The following is a 19,906-nucleotide window of genomic DNA, read 5'->3' as shown; positions in this document are numbered from 1 at the left end:
ATTTTTTATCAAATCCGTTCAAATAAACAGCTTCATTCTGGCCTTTATTTCATAGCAATTGACGGAAAAGTAGAGCGGTAGGATAAAATTGATATAATGTCGGCGGCCATATTTGATGACGTCATAGTGAAATAACCTACCACGTGGTGAGTGTCCACCCAAGTTCAAAATACTTACTTCGGCACCCACTAAACATTTCTACAAAAAATTTCTCACTACACAAACTTTCCTACAGAAACATAGTCAGATGCTGGATTAGATACCCTGATGTTGACGATAGCATCAAACGGAACGAGAACGGGTCAGGGCTCCACGGCACTAAGGCCGTGGCAGGTGACTTATAGTTTTAAATTTACCAATTTTTCCAAAAAAGGTGAACTGGCAGAATCCGATTCTAATCTTACCAATGGAACTAGATACCCACATTCAGCAAAGTTACCTGTTTTCTTCTGCTTTACGATCAAGTAACAGTGTATTTTTTTAATTACTTTAAACCAACAAATGTTTTTTTAAAACATTACCATTACGCGGAATACCTTCGGGCCCCTCTAGACTCCGGGCCCCTGGACATGTGTCAGTTGCCCCCCTCTCTTACGGGGCATGCTTTATTTCCATCGCACGGCTTAACCTGGTGTTTGACTACCGGAGTAGTACCATTAGCCATGCTCATCAGGAAAAATACATCCCAACAGACTTTCAGCTAAAACGTCATAAATCGGGTAGACCCGTTTTCATCTTTTTGAACTCTGTGGTATTGACTTCCTGTCTGTCCACATGAACGGGACCCGCAAAACGTAACTTTTTAAGTGTAGCTTTTAGGAACACTACCAGGGGGCGCTTTTCGCATTACAGCCCAATTTTTTTTTTTTTATTTTTGTAACACATCTCGAGTACACCTGTGTCAAAATATGAATCCTTATGATGATTTTGGGGATTAACCTACTTCTGAGTGGCCCAAATTTGAAAATTGGCCAGCCCCGCCCATTCAACCTTTAATGCACTTCTCCAGTAAAAGAACCCTTTGCAGTTGGAATACGATATAAGAGTGCTTTTGCGCCACTGCAGGGCAAAATTCCCCTCATAGCATACTGATGAAGCCCAGTTGGAGCAGAACAGTAGGACGTATGTATCACCCCATTTCATTTCTTTTTTATTGACATGGGCTATTTTTGTCAACAATTGAAATGAATCTGTGTTCCTACGGCTACTGTAATAGTATCACCTATCGACAATGCAGCAATATATATATACTTTTAGCTTCCTTCTACGTTATTGTAACACATTGTTCTTGTTATCAACCCATAATGGGCAAATCCTCTTCTCTGAATCAGCATTGGTTTCTACTGCTAACATGCATAAATGGATTAATTTTGGAAGAAATGCGACGTCTGATATGCCGTTGTGACGTCACAGTAACGTCATGACGTTGTAGAGACATAACGTCGCCATTTTTAACTCGCTGGTACCGACTTCCTATCTGTCCGCAATACATTTATGGTGTCTAAATCCAATAGTTTTAGAGATATTTGCAATTTTTGATCGACAGCCGCCATCTTGGATTTCGCCACGCCCCCTGTCCTTATTTGGACTCCGATTTTGGTAAACTTTCTTTTCCTTAATAAGGACATTATAATGGGTCAATAGAAAACAAAAAACCTTTTGTTGCAATTTGTTCTACGTACGACATCATTTAGCCGTCGTTTGACCCGCCTAATAGCTATAAATTTAACCTTAATATTAAAAATGATCAATTTACAAACATTGACCAGAACTGAACAAAACTGAACGAATATCAAAGTCAAATGTTAGAATACAAACTAGATGAAAGTGAGTGTAAGGAGGCTATAAAATCTTTCAAAAATAATGTCTCCTGGAAACGACGGAATTTTATCGAGCATTTTTTGGACATAATTAAAAACTACGTTTTAAACTCCTGTAATTATAGTTTTGAAACAGGAATCCTTTCACCGTCGCAAATACAATCCATAATTAGATTGATACCCAAACCCGGAAAAGATAAATCTCTACTATCTAATTGGCGATCTATAACATTGATTAAAGGAGCTAAATCGCTAACATTTGGGACCTAGAAATTGACAAAAGTGGGTCACAACGCATATAATACTGTAATATGAATGTATATAAACAGATTTACATTCAATGGTTTCCGTTTTTACTCCAATTTCAAATCAGTTATGTTCGGCGAAATAAGCCAGCAGTCTCAAGTGAGTGCAAATTTCTAGCGTCTGGTTATTCCAGTCGACATACGCCATTTGATTTGGTGCAATGTGTCTAGCCTCGTCCCTCGAATCTCTTGATAAACTGGGGCTGAAGCGCATTATGGTACACGATTCGTGTACCAATGGTAAAATGTTTATTTTGTCTTAAATATTGGATATCAAAAGCCCATCTTTTTTCCGGTAAGATCACAACATGAATGTTGATTTAATTTGACAAAAAAATTGTGTTTTCAATGTTGATGATATTGAGTTAGAGACTTAGCTACTTTAATGTAGATGTTAAAATCATAAGTAACGCTCTTTCAAATAGATTAAAACCCCTTTTAAAATTATTAATAAATCATAATCAAACAGCTTTTACACCAGGGCGCCATGGACAGGAAAATATACGAATAATAGATGATTGTTTTTATGTGGCAAAATTGAAGAAAATAAAAGGCTTTCTCTTAGCTATCGATTTTAAAACAGCTTTGACAGTATTAGTCAAAAGTTTTTGCTTAATGTTCTATCCTCCTTTGGATGTAAACGTAAATTATTAAGATGTATTCGTACCCTTTATAATGATGTCAAATGTTGTGTGATAAATAACGGTTTTACTACGCCATATTTTCCAATAGAAAGGGGGTTTCGCCAGGGTTATCCGAGCAGGAGCAACTTATTCAATCCTGTAATTGAAACCCTATGTAATTTTATAAGAAATGATTTTAATATTAGGGGGGTAGACACTGGTCAGGAAACATTAAAACTAATTGCTTTTCCCGATGATTTTAAAGCGGAAATTGCAAATTTTCTAAGAAAGTCAAAACGTAATTATTTCTATGGCCTTTGCTCAATAGGTTGTCAGCTCACAATTATACGATCATAGGTGTCATTCTCACACTTAAAATTCATTTACACAGGAAATAATAACACAATTACCTCCCTTGTTTTATATTCTCCACCATGGAGTAGCTTTTTTCAAACGTTTAAAAATGAAGAGGAAAATTATATTTTTGCCAATTTCTCAGCTGGCAATAATGAATCATAGGATTAATAGGATTATTCTTTAACAAGGTAGGCTTTATTTCAGGCTTTATTTTAATAAATTTTAAAAATATAACTTAAAAATTTGCGATTTCCGCTTTAAATCAGCTAGACATTTATATGAAGTACTTACAAATTTAGCATATATGTTAATAAGTCACGTGATATCCTACATTTGCATATGCAAGTTGATGCTGTGCGAAAGTTGCTATGTAGAAAGCGTGAAGGACAAATGGGATGTGGCAGAGCGCAAATGTAAAATGTAATGAGAGAAATGTAAAATGTAGACACGTCAAAAAAAGCATTTTCCCTCAAAACATTTGTCATTTAACACTTAACATTTGACGTTTTACATTTAACTCTTGCCTTAGAGGTATTTTGACTTTATCATTACCGGTATTATGACTTTGTACATTGTACTTTTTACATATAATCAATGGAAACGACATTGTAGCAGAGCATTTAATATTGGCAGCTATACCCTTCCATACAAACCTTCCCTGGTATTTGCTGATAGGCTTTGGTTAGTTGACCTAAAAAATATTTCGGAGAACTGTTTTTTTTCGAATGTGATCATTTTTTCACCAAGACCCAGGGCTTTCTTTTCTGTTTTATCTCGAACACTAACTATCCTGCTGAACAAAAATATATAAATCATATTCAATAGCAGTATAGATAACTTAGAAATGTTGAACCCATTTGCAGACATTACGGATGAAGCAGTAAAATCCGAACACCTGGGAGATATACTGTAGTGAAGCGGAATTTTTCAAACAAGCAATATCTAGGCCTATATTACATTATTGTGTGATACAATTACCTGATTGCAACTAGACAAACACACAAACTTGTGACTCCATTTTGAATTAATGGGTTTTGTTTTGGACGTCGACCAGTTTGGTCGAGGGTATGGTCTAAACCAAATTCTAAGTTTGGAGGCACTGGGTTGAACTACATGTGCAGGTCATGATGGTTCAAAGGTAGTAGATATGCTGGTATTGGTACATGCTGGTTTAATTCTATTTAAACTATTAGCCGCATTAATCAAGGTGACAGCAGCTTCCTGCAATATTTGCTCTGCAGTCTTATTGACCTACAAAATAAGATGAGAGTCATATGAAGAGCTACACAAAATAAATGTCTTGTTTCACGTGCAACTGACAGCTGAAACTGTAGGGGGGAGGGCGGTTTCGTTTTTTTTTACCCCATTGCTGGCTAGAGGATGGTGCAAAATAAAATTTGGCTATTGTTGAAAATTGTTGGGGCGGGAGGGCGGCCTGGATTTATTTATGTTTTTTTAATGAGAAAGTCATTACTTGTCTACGGTTTTGCTTTCAGTTATATATTGTACATACTTAGAACATAAACCACAAAATCAAGTCTACTCAAAACGCCGAACACTGACTGAAAGGAAAATAATTTTCCATATTTAATTCACGTAATGTAGCTTACTAATGGTAATGGTGACAACCATAATTGAAATTGGTTTAAAATGAAATTCCGTACGACTATTAATAGCCGTCAATGATAACGACATATTTTAAAGAGTATAAGCCTCTGTCAGCATGTGTATCACGGTAAACGACACTAAGAACTAAATCTAGTATCGCTGGTTTATAATTATTGACCTAATTCCAACCAATGCATGTCACGTGTCATCGAGATTCGTGAAATGACTGTTTCTCAGGATATTCGGTGTGTTTCTCAAGATATTCGGTGGTCTATCTGGGGTTTATATCGAATGGCTATTTAAATTTAACTAACAACTGGTCAGTAAAACCATCAAATGTGTAATCCAATTATTATTTTCCGGATTATCAAAACTACCGTTAAATGTGCTAATGACCCAGATTCTGACTAAGGTATGGTGACTATCATCGTATCGTATTCGTAGCCACAAGTTATAATTAACCTGTTCTACGATTCTTTGTTTTATCAGTAGGATTTTGTAAACATGGACCGACTGAAGCCGGCAATAATGAGCCGATTAAGATCGAATGATTGAAATACATTGCATTGTTGTCAATGACTTTCGGTGTTTAACACGAATCAAATTCTAGTACATCAGGGGAGGTAATTAAAATCACGTGATACCAAAATGGAGGTTCTTTCGATGTCAATAAAAAGACCCGTAAATGAGCATTTACATCTGAATCAGTTTAATACATTCGAATGGATATACACGTATGACGCATGTAGGTACATGTAGCATATTCTTTTTACGACTTGCTTATCGATGTTCGGGCGGGCGTTACATACTTTTTATTTTTCATCAAGACTAATAAATAGGCCACACGCGATGTTGGAATTTAGATGTATTAAGTGAATGGGTTAGGACGAACAAGTTTGATATTAAAAATATATCAATCTAATATATTCTACAATAATAACGTTTGAATATCTCACAGAATTTGAATACATTTGTAAAACCATAGTTTTGTGTTTGAAATGCTCCCTTATAATTTACAGTAATCGTCCCTTTCAGGGAGCATTAATTTTAGTCTGGACGATAAAACAGATGAGTTATGACGTCAAATTCGTCCGAACTCGTAAACATGCCCCTTTCCTTATATGGTCAGTTACATTGGAGAGATTTTAGTGGTTGAAAATGCAAAAATGAAAAAGTCACCGTGAATTTGCAAATGCGAAAAGTGAAAAGTAGAAATTGAAAAAAACATAAGTAGATTTTTACGTTGTTACTTTTTGGCGAGCTACTTTTGTTTTGATAATAATATGGTTATTTTGTGTTATGTAATATCTACAAGTGAAAAATCAATGCAGACATCTTGTCAAAACTACACACATTTAAAATTTCTCTCAGAATAAAGTCATTTTAATGACAATTTTAATATATTCACTTTGCATTATCTAGTTTTTAACACGACCACCTGAAGGTAAAATGAATGACTCTTGTTTTTGATTATTTCAATGTGGACCCCGTACGTCTATTATTTAATTGTATTTTATGACACTATCTAATAATGGAAGCAATATTTAGGTCGAGGCTATAATATTGCTGCACACTCCCAACCCTCGCGCACATATCTGATTATTTTTGATCTCCATTTCCTCATTTATGAATGGCTGTGGGTTATCAGTTTTATTTATAGGCTGACATAATTCACATGCCGTGACGCATTAATTGTGTAACACACGCGCAGATAAAATAAGTTGAACAAAATAAAAAGACACAAATCACAAGAACTTTTACCTGCACAAGATGATGAAATACGTGGGCTTGATCATATTTGTAACCGGTAAGAAATAATGATATAAGTTGAATCTTCCACCCAATCTGCCGTTTTAATAGGAGTTGGTTGATAACGTTTCTAAGGATTCTACAGTCAGGTTTCCCCTTGTTATACGTTGATGAACGTATAAAAGTTCACTAGGCAGATGGACTTCAACGAAGGGATGGCATATTATCCCTATATATAGCCTATGGTTGGGATTTTTTTTTTCCAGTTCTTGAAAATATTTATTGTTAACTTAAAAATAGCAATTGTGGGCATGTGGAAAAGTGAACCCATATTAGAAAAGGTTGGTTTATCGTATTAATTGTATTTACACCTTGATTTCAGTGAGTATAAAAGCTCAATGGCCGCATACAGAACACGGCGAACATCACCATGCTACATCAGTGTGCAGATTCATAGCCTCCGCTGACTGTACGCTCTTTGCTGATCATACGATCTGTGGCACAGATGCTAAGACCTACAATAACCGGTAAGAAACATTTAGCGGGTGCTCGATTGTCAGTCGTACGTCCCACGACTTGACAGAATTGCAATCACCTCACAGTTCTGCCAGTCCCGACAGCTGAGGTGGTATGAGTAGAATTGTGAGTAACTAATATGTTTCAGCTGTCATGATTGGTTTAGATATTTTTTATGCATTCAGTACACTAGTTGTACTCCGAAATTCTCCTGTTCCCTCGATTGACACTATATTTGGAATTGAGATAATTTAAATCCGGAATGTTCAATCAAGTATATCCCTAGAATCCCGATGCGCCATTTGCATTTTTCGCTGAAATATCATATTTTTATAATCTGAAACCACGCTAATATATACTTAGATTATTTAATATTTAATAAAAGAAAATAAAAATACCAACCCTAGATTTTGTCCAGGCTTTCGTTCAGTCGGATTTAAAATATTTTTTTGCGGAAAACAAAATGCATAGCTAAACAGCATAGATCGTTTAAATTCTAATTCCTTATGTCTTTGTGAATACTAAATGGAATGGAACTATTTGTAGACTGATGTTGCTCTTAGAGATCCATATTTTAAAATATTGTAGTTTGCAAATTATTTCTATAGCACTAAAATGGCGCATCAGGACTATGTAAGATCATGGACTATATAGAGATGGATAGGCAACGCCCACGAAGCCTTCAGAATTCTGTGCCGCGGCAAAAACTAGACCTGACAATCGTGACTAAACTAAGATTACCTCCCCTCGTCCAATTACCAATATTAAGATAACAGGCAAATAAACAGAAATTAATTCAAAATTTGTTTATTAATCTTGCTACTCTGTTTTCTTGTTCTACCCGTACATAGATCGACTACTTATGATTGGGGTGTAGATGTATCCAAACAACGCCTTTGTTTACTTAGGACTTCGGAGTTTTCGTTTAAAGCAAATCTACTAAAACACCCCTTTACTTTTAACTTCTGCACAATTAATCATAATTCCGGATATTATTATACCTGAATTTTATTTTGATCATTTTAAAGTCCTTCAGACGTGCGGGAATTTGGATTATTAAGCAAAACCAAAATGCTTACAAAAACTACGAACATACTGACATCTATCATTTCATGATTTTCAACTGCTGCATTTAGAAATTTCAAAGTTCTAAACTGGAGAAATTTGTGACTACCAGATAGAAATACTTAACGGTTGAAAAATTATCGTGTAACCATAACAATGCCGTAAATTCTAAGCATAAAATCCCGCAATGTCAAAAATCACGTCGCTTGGTTTACCATTGACATTGAGATTTGGTCGTGTCTGGCGCGAGCGGCAGAGAATCGAAGCAGTCTATGGTAAAATTTAGATAAACAGCTGGTCGATCTTTCTATAATAGTCCGAAAAAATAGCTTTTAAAAAGATTTTGTCCTGCATACCCGCAAGCCGTATCTCAGCGAACTAACACTGTTCTGGGGATCTGTCCACCCCTCTACGTCTGTTTGTTTTTTCGTTGCTAACTCTAGAGTTTTACATGAATATACGCTGGGTATTGCGCCTTTATTTAACTTTTATTCTGTTGCTGTTCGTTCGTTTCATATCCCTTACTGAATATTACCAGACCCAGTTGTACTTTTACTATAGAGGGGTTGAATGTCCGAATGGTTAGCGCGTGTGCGTTCTATCATAAGGTCTGTCATTGAGTCAACTCGCGTGGTTTCGATTCCCCGGTTGTACGTGGCAAGGGGTAGGGTCGCCTGTCCAGCCTCGTGGGTTTTTTCCGGGTCCTCCGGTTTCCTCCCACTGCGCAATCGAATTATTGAAATACAATTGAGCCATGATTTTAGTCCCGAAATGACCTAGTTTGTGTCGAGTGGACGTTAGACCCCATTTCTCTCTCTTTTACAAACTAATCCGCAGTAAATATTCGTTTATATCACTGAGAAGGATGACATCGGTGCGATCTAATCAGATCTCAATATTAACTTTTTTTCTTCTGCAAATTAAATTCTGAATCAATTTGTTTATTTATTTTAAAAAATAAATTAAATGTTTTGGAAGTTTATCTGTTTTGAAAAAAAATATATTTTGTGTAAAGGGGTTCATAAGACGCGCAGAATGAGTAAAAAGGCTCAAATTACGCCTGGAAAGTTTGTTACTACATACGATATAAACAATGCATGAGCTATCAATGTCGAGTGATGTGACGTCACACGTACACCTATACTGCACGTGAACTCTGGTACCAGTCATCTTACAGAGAATTTTCAAAAGGTTTTCACATCACTGCAGTGTAGAATTACAAGGGCTCATTGCACAAAGTGACCCTGTTACAGAAATCCTCACTTTTTGGGGTTATTTCATATCTGATAGTGCCTTGCCACATGTTGATTGTCACAAGCAATGTAACCAGATTGTAAGGCGAGTTTCATAATCTATGCTGGGCGAATAACTAGTTTCATAATCTTTATCAGATAAGGTATGTCATTGAGTCAAGTGTCGCCATTGGACAATAGTCTTGTAATTAATCCTGCTTGGTTTTCTCCAGGTTCATCAGTTCCTCCCACTACCAGATTTCCAGCATGGACCCACTATGTCAGTGGTGAAGTGGTGCGACGAACAACCGAGGTCTCGATTAAACATTGTCCTACACATAAAATAACCGTTGACACATGAAATATAAGAGTAAACTGTAAATTTAATGGTCCGCATAGCAAACTGGATGGCCTGTCGATGCAGAAAACACATTTTATTATACGCCCACATTTTCATGTGGACGTATATTGTCGTCGCCCCTGTCCGTCCACAATTGTTTGTGAACAGTCTACAGGTCACAATTTGTATCCGATTTCAATGAAACTTGAAATATAGGTTTATCACATTACGATCTCGGTTTCTGTCGATATTGGCATGTATCGGACTGTAACTTCATGGATTATGGCCCCTGATTGTACGAAAAATCACGTTTTTAGCTTGTGAACACTGTAGAGGTCACAATTTTTATCCAATTTAGTTTAAACTTGAAATGTATGATTATAACCCAAAGATCTCGGTTCCTTTCGATATTCGCGTATATCGGAACGTAACTTTCTGAATTATGGCCCCTGGTTGTACGAAAATCGCGTTTTTATCCGATTTAAAAAAAAAACGTATTATTGTATCACTGTTACACCCTAAGGACGACTGAGTTCGAATTTCGTGAAAATCGGCCCAAAACTGACAGACAAAATAGCCGCCCTTCGTTCTCAAATAGCGTAAAAATATGGTATGTGGAACCTATAGAGGTCACAATTTTAATCCGATTTTGATGAAACTTGAAATGTAAGTTTACAACTCAAAGATCTCGGTTCCTGTCGATATTCGCGCATATCGGACAGTAACTTCCTGAATTATGGCTCCTTATTGTACGAAAAATCACTTTCTTTTTAGCTTGTTCTCTATCCATCTCTCGACAATGTGGGCGTATCCTGCCTGGCAGCCGCTGGTATCATTTATGAAATCACAATTGATATACTTTAATTGCAAGAGCTTTGATGTATTAAATATGCGTGAGTTTTGTACATATTTAAAGGGACATCAGAACTCTGGGGGTACCTCGCCGGTGGTTAGAATTGTATTGTGCTCTATTTTACTCAATGTAGTACGAATTCATATTTGTATGAGTGTTTAAATAAGTGAATTGAGACGAGACGAGAAGGTCGATCAAATGCCGAGTTAGAGAAATGGTAAGGTTATGAACAAAAATACATTTCTGGACGCCCCCTAGCCGTATAACTAAATTATTTTCTTCCAGCCGTCTTCGTCTATGCATGGAAAATTGGAGACGAAGATGCCGATCCAATGCTGAGTTAGATATTACGAACAAGTTGCGGACATTAGAACATATATTGGGATGTAATAGTTCAGTGAACACCCCTCATCATAGTCTTGATCTGAGCAGATAAGTTTTTAGGTTTTGATTTGAGTAGAAACGTTGTTGGGTTTTGAATGTTATATTCCATCAAAAATGTTTAATGCAGAAACAACACCGTTTTGACAACATTCGATTTTTAAAAAAATAACTTTTTCAGGTGTGATTTTTCTAAAGCTCACTGTATTCTACCAGAACTCCATTTTTCCCACAATGGTACCTGTGATCCTACAGTTGACAAACCTGATCCTAATCTCCATGGTAACGATCTGGTCTACACATTCTTCTGTGCCAATCTAAAACATCAAACATGTGGTACTGATCAAGAAATCGTATGCGGTACTGACGGGAAAACTTACGATAATTTGTAAGCATTAGATTTCTTATAATTTGGTAACGTGTCTCTGTTAATGGATGGCCGAATGGTTAGCACGTGAGCGTTGTATCATAGGGTCTGTTATTGAGTGAACCCCATCTCACTCTTTCTCTGTTAATGTCATCGAGGACCTGTCTCACACTCACTGATCAGCAGTGAATATTCGCTAGGCCCCCAGATCGTAACCCCCATTTCTTGTTTCCCAATCCAAATAAATTATTATGTATTGTATACAGTATGTAATATATGGTAAATAAATATTTTTAAACCAACCCCCATTTCTGTCCAATTATCTTGTGGCACAGTAAGTAAGATGTTGGCTTGCTTTCCTGGAGGGTGTTATGGTTTGTATAAATGTAGACTAATTATATATTGTTTCAGTGTTTTAATTGGGAAATGAAATGAAATGGGGTTTAACGTCCTACTGTTCTGCTCCGAACTGGGATAATGAAGATGGGCATACAGTGTGCTGAGGGAAATTTTGCCTACTCTTATATTTAGAATTCCGACTGACAAGGGATCTGTTACGTGCACACCAATGTCTAAACGGGACCTCGGTTTTCCGTACCACCCGAACGACTAGACAGCTGTCCTTGTCTAGCCACTCCGTCCTGCATAGCTGAACACGTCGGAAATTCTGGATGAACTTTCTCGGCCAATCCAGGGATCGAACACCTGAACTCCAGGCTAGCGAGCCAGTGTCTTACCCACTTGGCCACTGTGGCTCCCTTTTTTAAATACAAGACAGTATCTTATCTCGTTTTATATATAACTCTACAGACAAGCCAATTATCAGATATAATCGATGTTTGGATATCATAAATAATAACAATATATTCATACCCCTTTCCGCTAGCGAGCCAGCGTCTTACCCGCCCAGCTAACGTGACCCCCCCTCTTTGTGAAACAAATCTTGGCAAACTCAAATCCAGCTTTAATTCTGTTTTCTGTTGTTTCTTTCAGATGTCTCTTTGAGCAAGAAAGATGTAATGATATCAACCTACAGATATCAACATATCAAGCATGTCCTACCTAAACTACATCAATAAAACTGTAATTAAACCGAGAGGTGTTTTTATTTATCCGAGGATTTATTCAGTTCAGTTTGGATTGCACGAATACCTTAATCATTCCTTTAAATGAGTGTCCCGTTCCGTGCAACTGTCTGAATTTAAAAATAAATCGCACGTTTGTGTCGAGTGGGAATAACTTAATTATACCCTTAAATGGTTGTATTGTTTCTTATGATTGTCTGCAATTTAAAATGAATTTCAGTCAATCTACGAAGATAAAATTTGACTTTGTTTTAAATATACATTTCTTATCTATAAAACTAGTAAGGTGTTCCAGTTACACGCGTGACTTTTACATACATCTACGTAGATAAAACAGATCGAGTCAGTCTTTTAACTCTTTTCAACACATTGTAGTACAACAGGCCACCCAACAATATGCTTAAACTTACCCTTTGTCTTGTGCTTGTCGCAGGTAAGATAAGTTTATGAAATAATCATCTCATTTTGTGAAATATTAATTAATCCCATTTTATGAAATATTCAGCTCATTTTGTGAAATATTAAGCTCATTTTGTAATCTGAAACATTTTTATTTGATAAGTGTGTATATATTAGGATATATTTATATATAATCTGTATCGAACCGCGATTTGAACTGGGCAGCTTTCATGGACCGATGGCGATGTATCAATCAAGAAACCCAGTTACATCACGAGTGAGCACGACCAAACTTAAGCTGGGCGATGGTTGAGAAGCAGCTACTACACTATAGCCAGTGGACAGATCAATTGTGTTACGGATCATTAAACAACGACCCCGTCTAGGCTTTAAAATGCTTGTCTTAGGTCAAGATTAATGTTGATCTTTTAGAGGCATTTAGTAACTGGATAGAGCAATAAACTATACCACAAACTTATGGAAGAACAATTACTGATTTATTTGGGCGACGTTTCGAAGAGTATTCTCTCAACGTTTTCAAGCAAGTACAGTAACAAATGTGTAGAGCAATTATATAAAGATTAATGTTGTCTGAGATATGATCCAAGGTGGGAACGGACGTATAATCCTTAATACCTACCGCGTTACATTTTGATTAGTTGTGGCATCATTAATATTTACGGCAGTGGCTCTAAATCTGAAAATGATCAGCCCGTAAAATCATTCAGGCTACCCACGACGTGTGCCTTTAACAAAAACAGAACAAATTCAGTAGGTATCCTTTGGAATTCAACACTGCATTAATCGTTTGCGTGAATCCATCTATTATCTTCTTCGTGGTATTGGTTAGCACATGCGCGCTGTATCATAATGTCTGTCATTGAATCAACTGGCGTGGTTTTGATTCCCCGGTTGTACGTGACAAGGAGGAGGGTCGCCTGTCTAACCTCGCGGGTTTTCTCCGGGTCCCCCCCCCCCCACTGCTAAATACCGCTACGCGTAAGCGAATTATTGAAATAAAATTTTAGTCCTAAAAGGAACTAGTTTGTGTCGATTGGACGTTTAACCCCATCTCTCTCTCACCTTCTTCGTAGTAACTTTTCGAAAATATTCATGTTACAGTGAGTGTCTATGGCCAATTACATACTGATCATGGTGAACACCACCATGGTACCTCAGTGTGCGCATATATAGCTGGTGCTGATTGTTCTATATTCGCTGACCATGTATTTTGTGCTACTGATGCCAAGACTTACAACAATAGGTGAGTTTTAAGGAAAAACAGACTGCAATCGATATACTGCTTAAAAGGCATTTAGTAATTGAACATAACATTTCTATGGAAAGCGATTAATATATTTTAATCGGAGCTAAGTTTCTACAATGATTCTCTTGTTGTTTTCGAGCACAATAGTGTCAGATAGAATGAGCCATGATTCAAATTGTTTTGGGGAAGATATAAAAATGCACGCTACTGTAGTTTCTGGTTCGTAAATATAGATTGTAATATTATATTACACAATTGCCCAGAAAAAGAATTTATGACAGATGTCTCGAATTAAAAAAAAACATTAATAATTTTGAGACAAAAAATTGTTTATTACTCTGCATAACCTGGGCACAAAAAAAATCATTATCGAACACTGTCAAGGTAATGCACATTCTACCTTTACTATGGCTACTACACCGTATCAGAAAATAATTTTCGCAATTAAAGTTAGTCATGGTATTGATGTAATGAGACTAAAATCCTCGTCTCGCCCAATTAAATTCAAAGGTTCGCATTCCAACCAAGTGAAACAAACTGCTTATCATTGCTTAGCCATAATTTAAAACACTCATCATCGGACCAACCCTCTCCTAACCAATACCTACACTGAGTTTGATCATTCTATCCCAATTAGCAAGAGAGTTATCGGACTTCAAAGTCTCCCAATCAACAAATGATAGAAAATGATCATTGAACTTAGCCCAGGGAATGAAACGATACACACATTAGCACCACGCCAACTAAATTAGCAGAAGGGTTATTGGGCTTCAAAGTCAACCAATCAAATTGATTGGCAACTGGAGTAATACAACTATACACAAAATTTCACCACTCATACTGAAATATTATCAATTTTATCGAGTTCGAAAGTCGGCCAATCCATTGCTAATCACTCTGCTCAACTTGTGCACTTAATGATCATCATCGAACTGAATCAATGTGTTGATGTAATGAAACTTTTTTCTGTTAGCACCGACTAATCCTATTGCGTAGTTCTGCTTAGACTTTAGCAGAATATTCTCATCTTTGTAAGGACTTAAGTACGAGACACCTACTTAAGAGTGGAACAATCTAACCCAGTTTAAAGCAGAGTTATCGTGTTAAAAAAGTGGGCTCTTTTAAAATATTGTCATCTTATTTTTAGATGTGAATTTTCTAAAGCTCATTGTCTTGAACCGGAACTCCATTTCTCCCACAATGGTACCTGTGATCCTACTGTTGACAAACCTGATCCTAATCTCCATGGTAACGACCTGGTCTACATATTCTTCTGTAACAATCTAAAACATCAAACATGTGGTGCGGATCTAGAAATCGTATGCGGTACTGATGGCAAAACTTACGATAATTTGTAAGTATTCGTTTTCCTCTAATTTGGTAATGTGAGAACGCTATATCGAAGACGGCCCAGCACAAATGACGTAATATTATATGGATTCTGTTAATGGCATCGAGGAACTTGCTCACAATGATTGATTAGCAGTGAATGTTCGCTATGCCGCCATAGTCAATTTAACTTGTTTCCTTCTAGAAATCAAATTCTAGAACATGTTATGTAAGTATTAAAAAAATGAACAAAGGTGTTTGAAGTATATATATCTGGATAATAAATGGGTATATAAATTGAGTAAAAGCCACCATTCTGCCCGGACCAGTTAACGCAATAACGTGTTAAGTAAACAATGCACGCGCTTATCGAGTCAGTCATCTTACACAGAGTTCTAAGAAGACTCTTGCAATATTTCTATGAAACAGATTAGATCTAGCTTTGTACTACTAATTATCAGATGAATGGTAGGGGTCAATCTAGCCACTAAAACAAATAGCCATTGTCAAATTCAAGATGACAACCACATATGGCCATTCTCTGACGACAACGGGCTGAAATATTCTTACTATTAGCCGCAGGATTACACACTATTACCATCTATATACACTGGTAAGCTGATACCGTTGATTAATGAAGCTCGGCCTTTTAGTAATGACAATTTGTGTCATTAAATCATATAAGTGGTCAGTATTCTAACCTAATGTTTAGTATGTATAGAAAGTGGATAGAAATTATACAGTTGTCATTAAGTAGCAGGTGGTTAACTAGCTGTAAAATATGTGACTACTGATGTAAAAGTGTGACTATTTATAATACCCATCACTATTGAATACACAAAACTGGGCAATAGTGGTGTATATCATTCAATAGTCAAAGTTTTAACACCTACTTAATGACTACTGCCTGATTACTAACACTTATTAGCCGACTAATACACATTATGTATATAAACTGACGACTTTGATCTATTATTTGTGTCGTATATTTTCATTTATAACAGTTATTTGTTGCTTAGTCAAAGATATCAACGTTCCAGTGATAGTGACTGCAGATGTAGTCTTGCCAGTATGCGCTTTCATTATGTGGTCATCTTCAAGCCAGATGAAAAGGCACAAGTGTTGATAAGCGGAAGACAAATGGGTTTAGAATTTGTCCTCCATCATGGATTATCTCATCATCCGGGAATTATAGATTCATAACTGAACATTGTAAGACACAGAGGGATATCTGAAACTAGAACGAGTCCGACTTCCGGCAATCAAACAAACCACTCTTTAACACGGAAATAAACTGTTTTATCTGTTAAATAGATCGAACAGTGTGTTTCACAACAGATAATTGGTGGTCTCAATTATTGTAGGAATTGTTTCTTATTTGGCGAGCAATTAGGGCTCGTTAACATGGAGGTCGGGTGTTTGATCCCGTGTCAGTGACTGAGGACAGGGCATGGCAAGGGACAACATATAGTCGTTCGAATGGGACGAAAGATCAAGGTCCCGTGTATACATTGGCGGGCCGATAAAAGATTCCTTGGCAGTTGGAATTCGATATAAGAGAAGGCTGTAGTGTCTGGGTCCTGGCACAATCTCTCATAGCACACTGTATGGCGTATGTCCGTCTTCATTAGCCTAGTCGGAGCAGAACAATAGGAGGACGTTAAACCCCATTTTATTTCATTTTCTTATTACAGGTGCCTTTTTGAACAAGCAAGATGCGACAACATCAACCTTCAAGTCCAGACCTATCAAGCTTGTCCTGTATAATGTCAGTTTCAGTAACGTGTAGAAAAAATATATCTATATATATCAATAAACATAATCATACAAGTTTATCTTCATATATTTCTTGCATTAGCTATAATTCATATTCATATATTATTGTTAATTATTGAATTATAAAAAAAATCCCCCAAAACACATAGCTTTCCACAGTATTTCCAATTTTAACAATCTGATTAAAGCACAGATCCTATTTCGTTTCGTTTTTATAGTTCAAAATTTCGTTTTACTTGTCTTTAGTACACTAGGATCTGGAAGAGTTGTTATCATTGACGTGTTCTGAATGGTGTGAGGGATTAGCCAATTGAAACGGTCTGTTACGGCGAGCTTTAGGGGTGTTTTCCACGGAACTATGGGTAATCCACTAGTAGCATCAATGTTGATTGGTTAATCAAATGTCTGGCGTCATAGGGTCAAAAGCCGCCCGTAGGACCTCTGACGCGACCTATCGCTACAACCGGTCAGATCTTCACGTGGTAAGGCCATTGAAAGTATAAACAAAACGAAACGAAATATAGATCTGTATTTGCAATCAGATTGTAATTCTAAGATCATGTTAGAGAAAATCGGAATCAGACCAGTTATTTGATATAGATGTATCAGACTTTAGATATATACTTAGTCATAGCTTGGTGTTATTTGTAAAATATTTTCCACGTTACAGGCGCCTGTGCATTGTTAACATAATGCAGGGGGTTTGATTTCCATGCGACAATCGATCATATCATGACCTTCCTAAACAAGATAGCCTTTAGCCGTATATCCACAATTTAAGATTAAGGGAAACGGTAAACCTTTCTTTTACAATACATTAAAAAATAGTTGAACTAAAGATATATATGTAAATCAGTGCTGCCAGTAATATTTAACGAAATAAAATCCTTATACAACTCAAAATACACAGCGAGAAAAATGTATGCGCTTAAACGAAGTTTAATACGTGAATAACTATATACATGTGAACGTGGCCGTTCTCGCAATATGTCTGCAAGAGATGAAGCACATCCTTTTGCGCCAAACACTATATAGAAAAGGGAATGGGTACCTGACCACCCTTAACTCACATAATAGATCGTCACAGGCAGCTCGAATTGGCCGGTTATAGCGCTATAAGACCTGCCAGGCGACCTATCGTCACGTGCCGGTAATGCTGCACGAATGACAGTGCCGAAGACGTCATCATTAGAACATGGCACCATGGTAATAAACTAAATGGTCGGATCAGAGATACTTTGTCATGTTCATGATGGTGGTAGAGCACGGGTATAACGACATAGGAACATGACATACATTTATATACAGAGGAATATATAGGTTTGCACTTCATATGACTGCGCTCCCCTTTGACAGCTAATCGTTATGGCCGACAGCACCAGGAGTTCGTTACTACTCTGATCTGAATTCAATTGACTATATCAGGGGCGTTCATGGTTGTAAAATCCGTTAGAGGGACCCAACAATGCAGAATCGTGACAAATGAGATCAGGCATCACACCAGGTACGGCGCAGACAAACACAGTTTGAAATCCAATGTCCTTTTCATTCAGCGAGGAAAATTCAACAGAAGATCCACATCAGCGGAGGCTACGCTTGGAAGGTGGCTTCGAAGTGCTCAAGAGTTTGTAATTACCGTGATTGACAGCAGGATTAGGGACGTGGCGGAGAAAGTGGGAAATATAAACAGTTCAGGGCAGATCGCCGAAGCAAGCTTGCCATTCGTAGTGAAGCAGCTTGATGAACTGGAGGACCTTTCCTTTAATTCTTCAGATTACAATGATATAGAAGATCATGAAGAGCTTAGGCTGTCAACTCCTAACGTAGAAAGAGTATTAATTAAAGAGTGTACGGTTTAGATGGATTAGCGATTCTCCAACACCTCTTATAAAGACGAAGCTGATAACACCTTGACCTGTACAAACAATAGTTGTTTGGTTTTGCCCATTTGCCGCCTATATTATTGACCTCGACAGAATCACATTTACTCCCCCCAGAACGTAAAATAGGTAACATTTGCTATTACACAGTGTTTGAGATTACAAAATGACAGAGCATAAGCCTATGTCCGCCCTGACTGTTCGATTAACAAGCACGATTATTGAAATAAAATTGAACCATATGTTAGTCCCGAAATGACCTAGTTTATGTTCAGTGGACTTCTTCCCCCCCCCCTCTTTTCTCTCTTATCGGTTTTGTCTGGCGTTTAATGTGGTTCTCCAGCACTAACTACTATCTATAACAGCGACAGGGTGCTCCCACGCGTGACCTTATTACACACCTACATAGATAAAAAAAAAACGGACAGTCGTTTATACTTTTGAAAAAACATCTTTTACTTCCATCTGTACATCTGACAACATGTTTAAACTTACACTCTTCCTTGGTCTTCTGGCAGGTAAGAAAATTGATTTTGCAACTCACAAAACCAAACTAGTATTTCGAACCTTGATTCAAACTAAGATACTGATATAGATAACCTGTGAAAGCAGATTCATATCCATGTCTTTATATGCTGTCGAATCACGGAAGTTAAAGCGAGAATTTCAAATTTTCTAAGAAAGTCAAAACATAATTATTTCTATGTCTTTTGCTCAATAGTTTATCAAATCACTATTATACGATCATGGGCATTATTTCCCACCCTTAAGAATCTATGACACAGGAAATAACACAATTACCTCCCCTGTTCTGCTATTGACACCATGGGGCAGCCATTTTCCAAAGTTGGAATTGGAAGTTAAAAATGATATTTTTGCCAATTTCTCAGCTGGCAATAGCGAATTATACGATTAATAGGATTATTCTTTAACAAGGTAGGACTGTTTATGGAT

The 19,906-nt window shown here is 36.9% G+C and overlaps 1 long non-coding RNA gene across 1 annotated transcript; it reads left to right on the top strand.

The window, feature by feature from the left end:
- Window positions 1-12,664: 12,664 nt before the first annotated feature.
- On the top strand, window positions 12,665-17,131 carry LOC130013203 (uncharacterized). The gene is made up of 4 exons (XR_008788563.1): window positions 12,665-12,734; window positions 13,823-13,964; window positions 15,115-15,321; window positions 16,991-17,131. It is a non-coding gene; the product is annotated as an uncharacterized LOC130013203 (long non-coding RNA).
- Window positions 17,132-19,906: the final 2,775 nt, after the last annotated feature.

Source organism: Patella vulgata, chromosome 6 (genome assembly GCF_932274485.2).
Source record: "Patella vulgata chromosome 6, xgPatVulg1.2, whole genome shotgun sequence".
NCBI classification, from domain to species: domain Eukaryota; kingdom Metazoa; phylum Mollusca; class Gastropoda; family Patellidae; genus Patella; species Patella vulgata.
The sequence above is the reverse complement of the archived record's forward strand: the minus strand, read 5'-3'. Positions and strand labels throughout refer to the sequence as shown.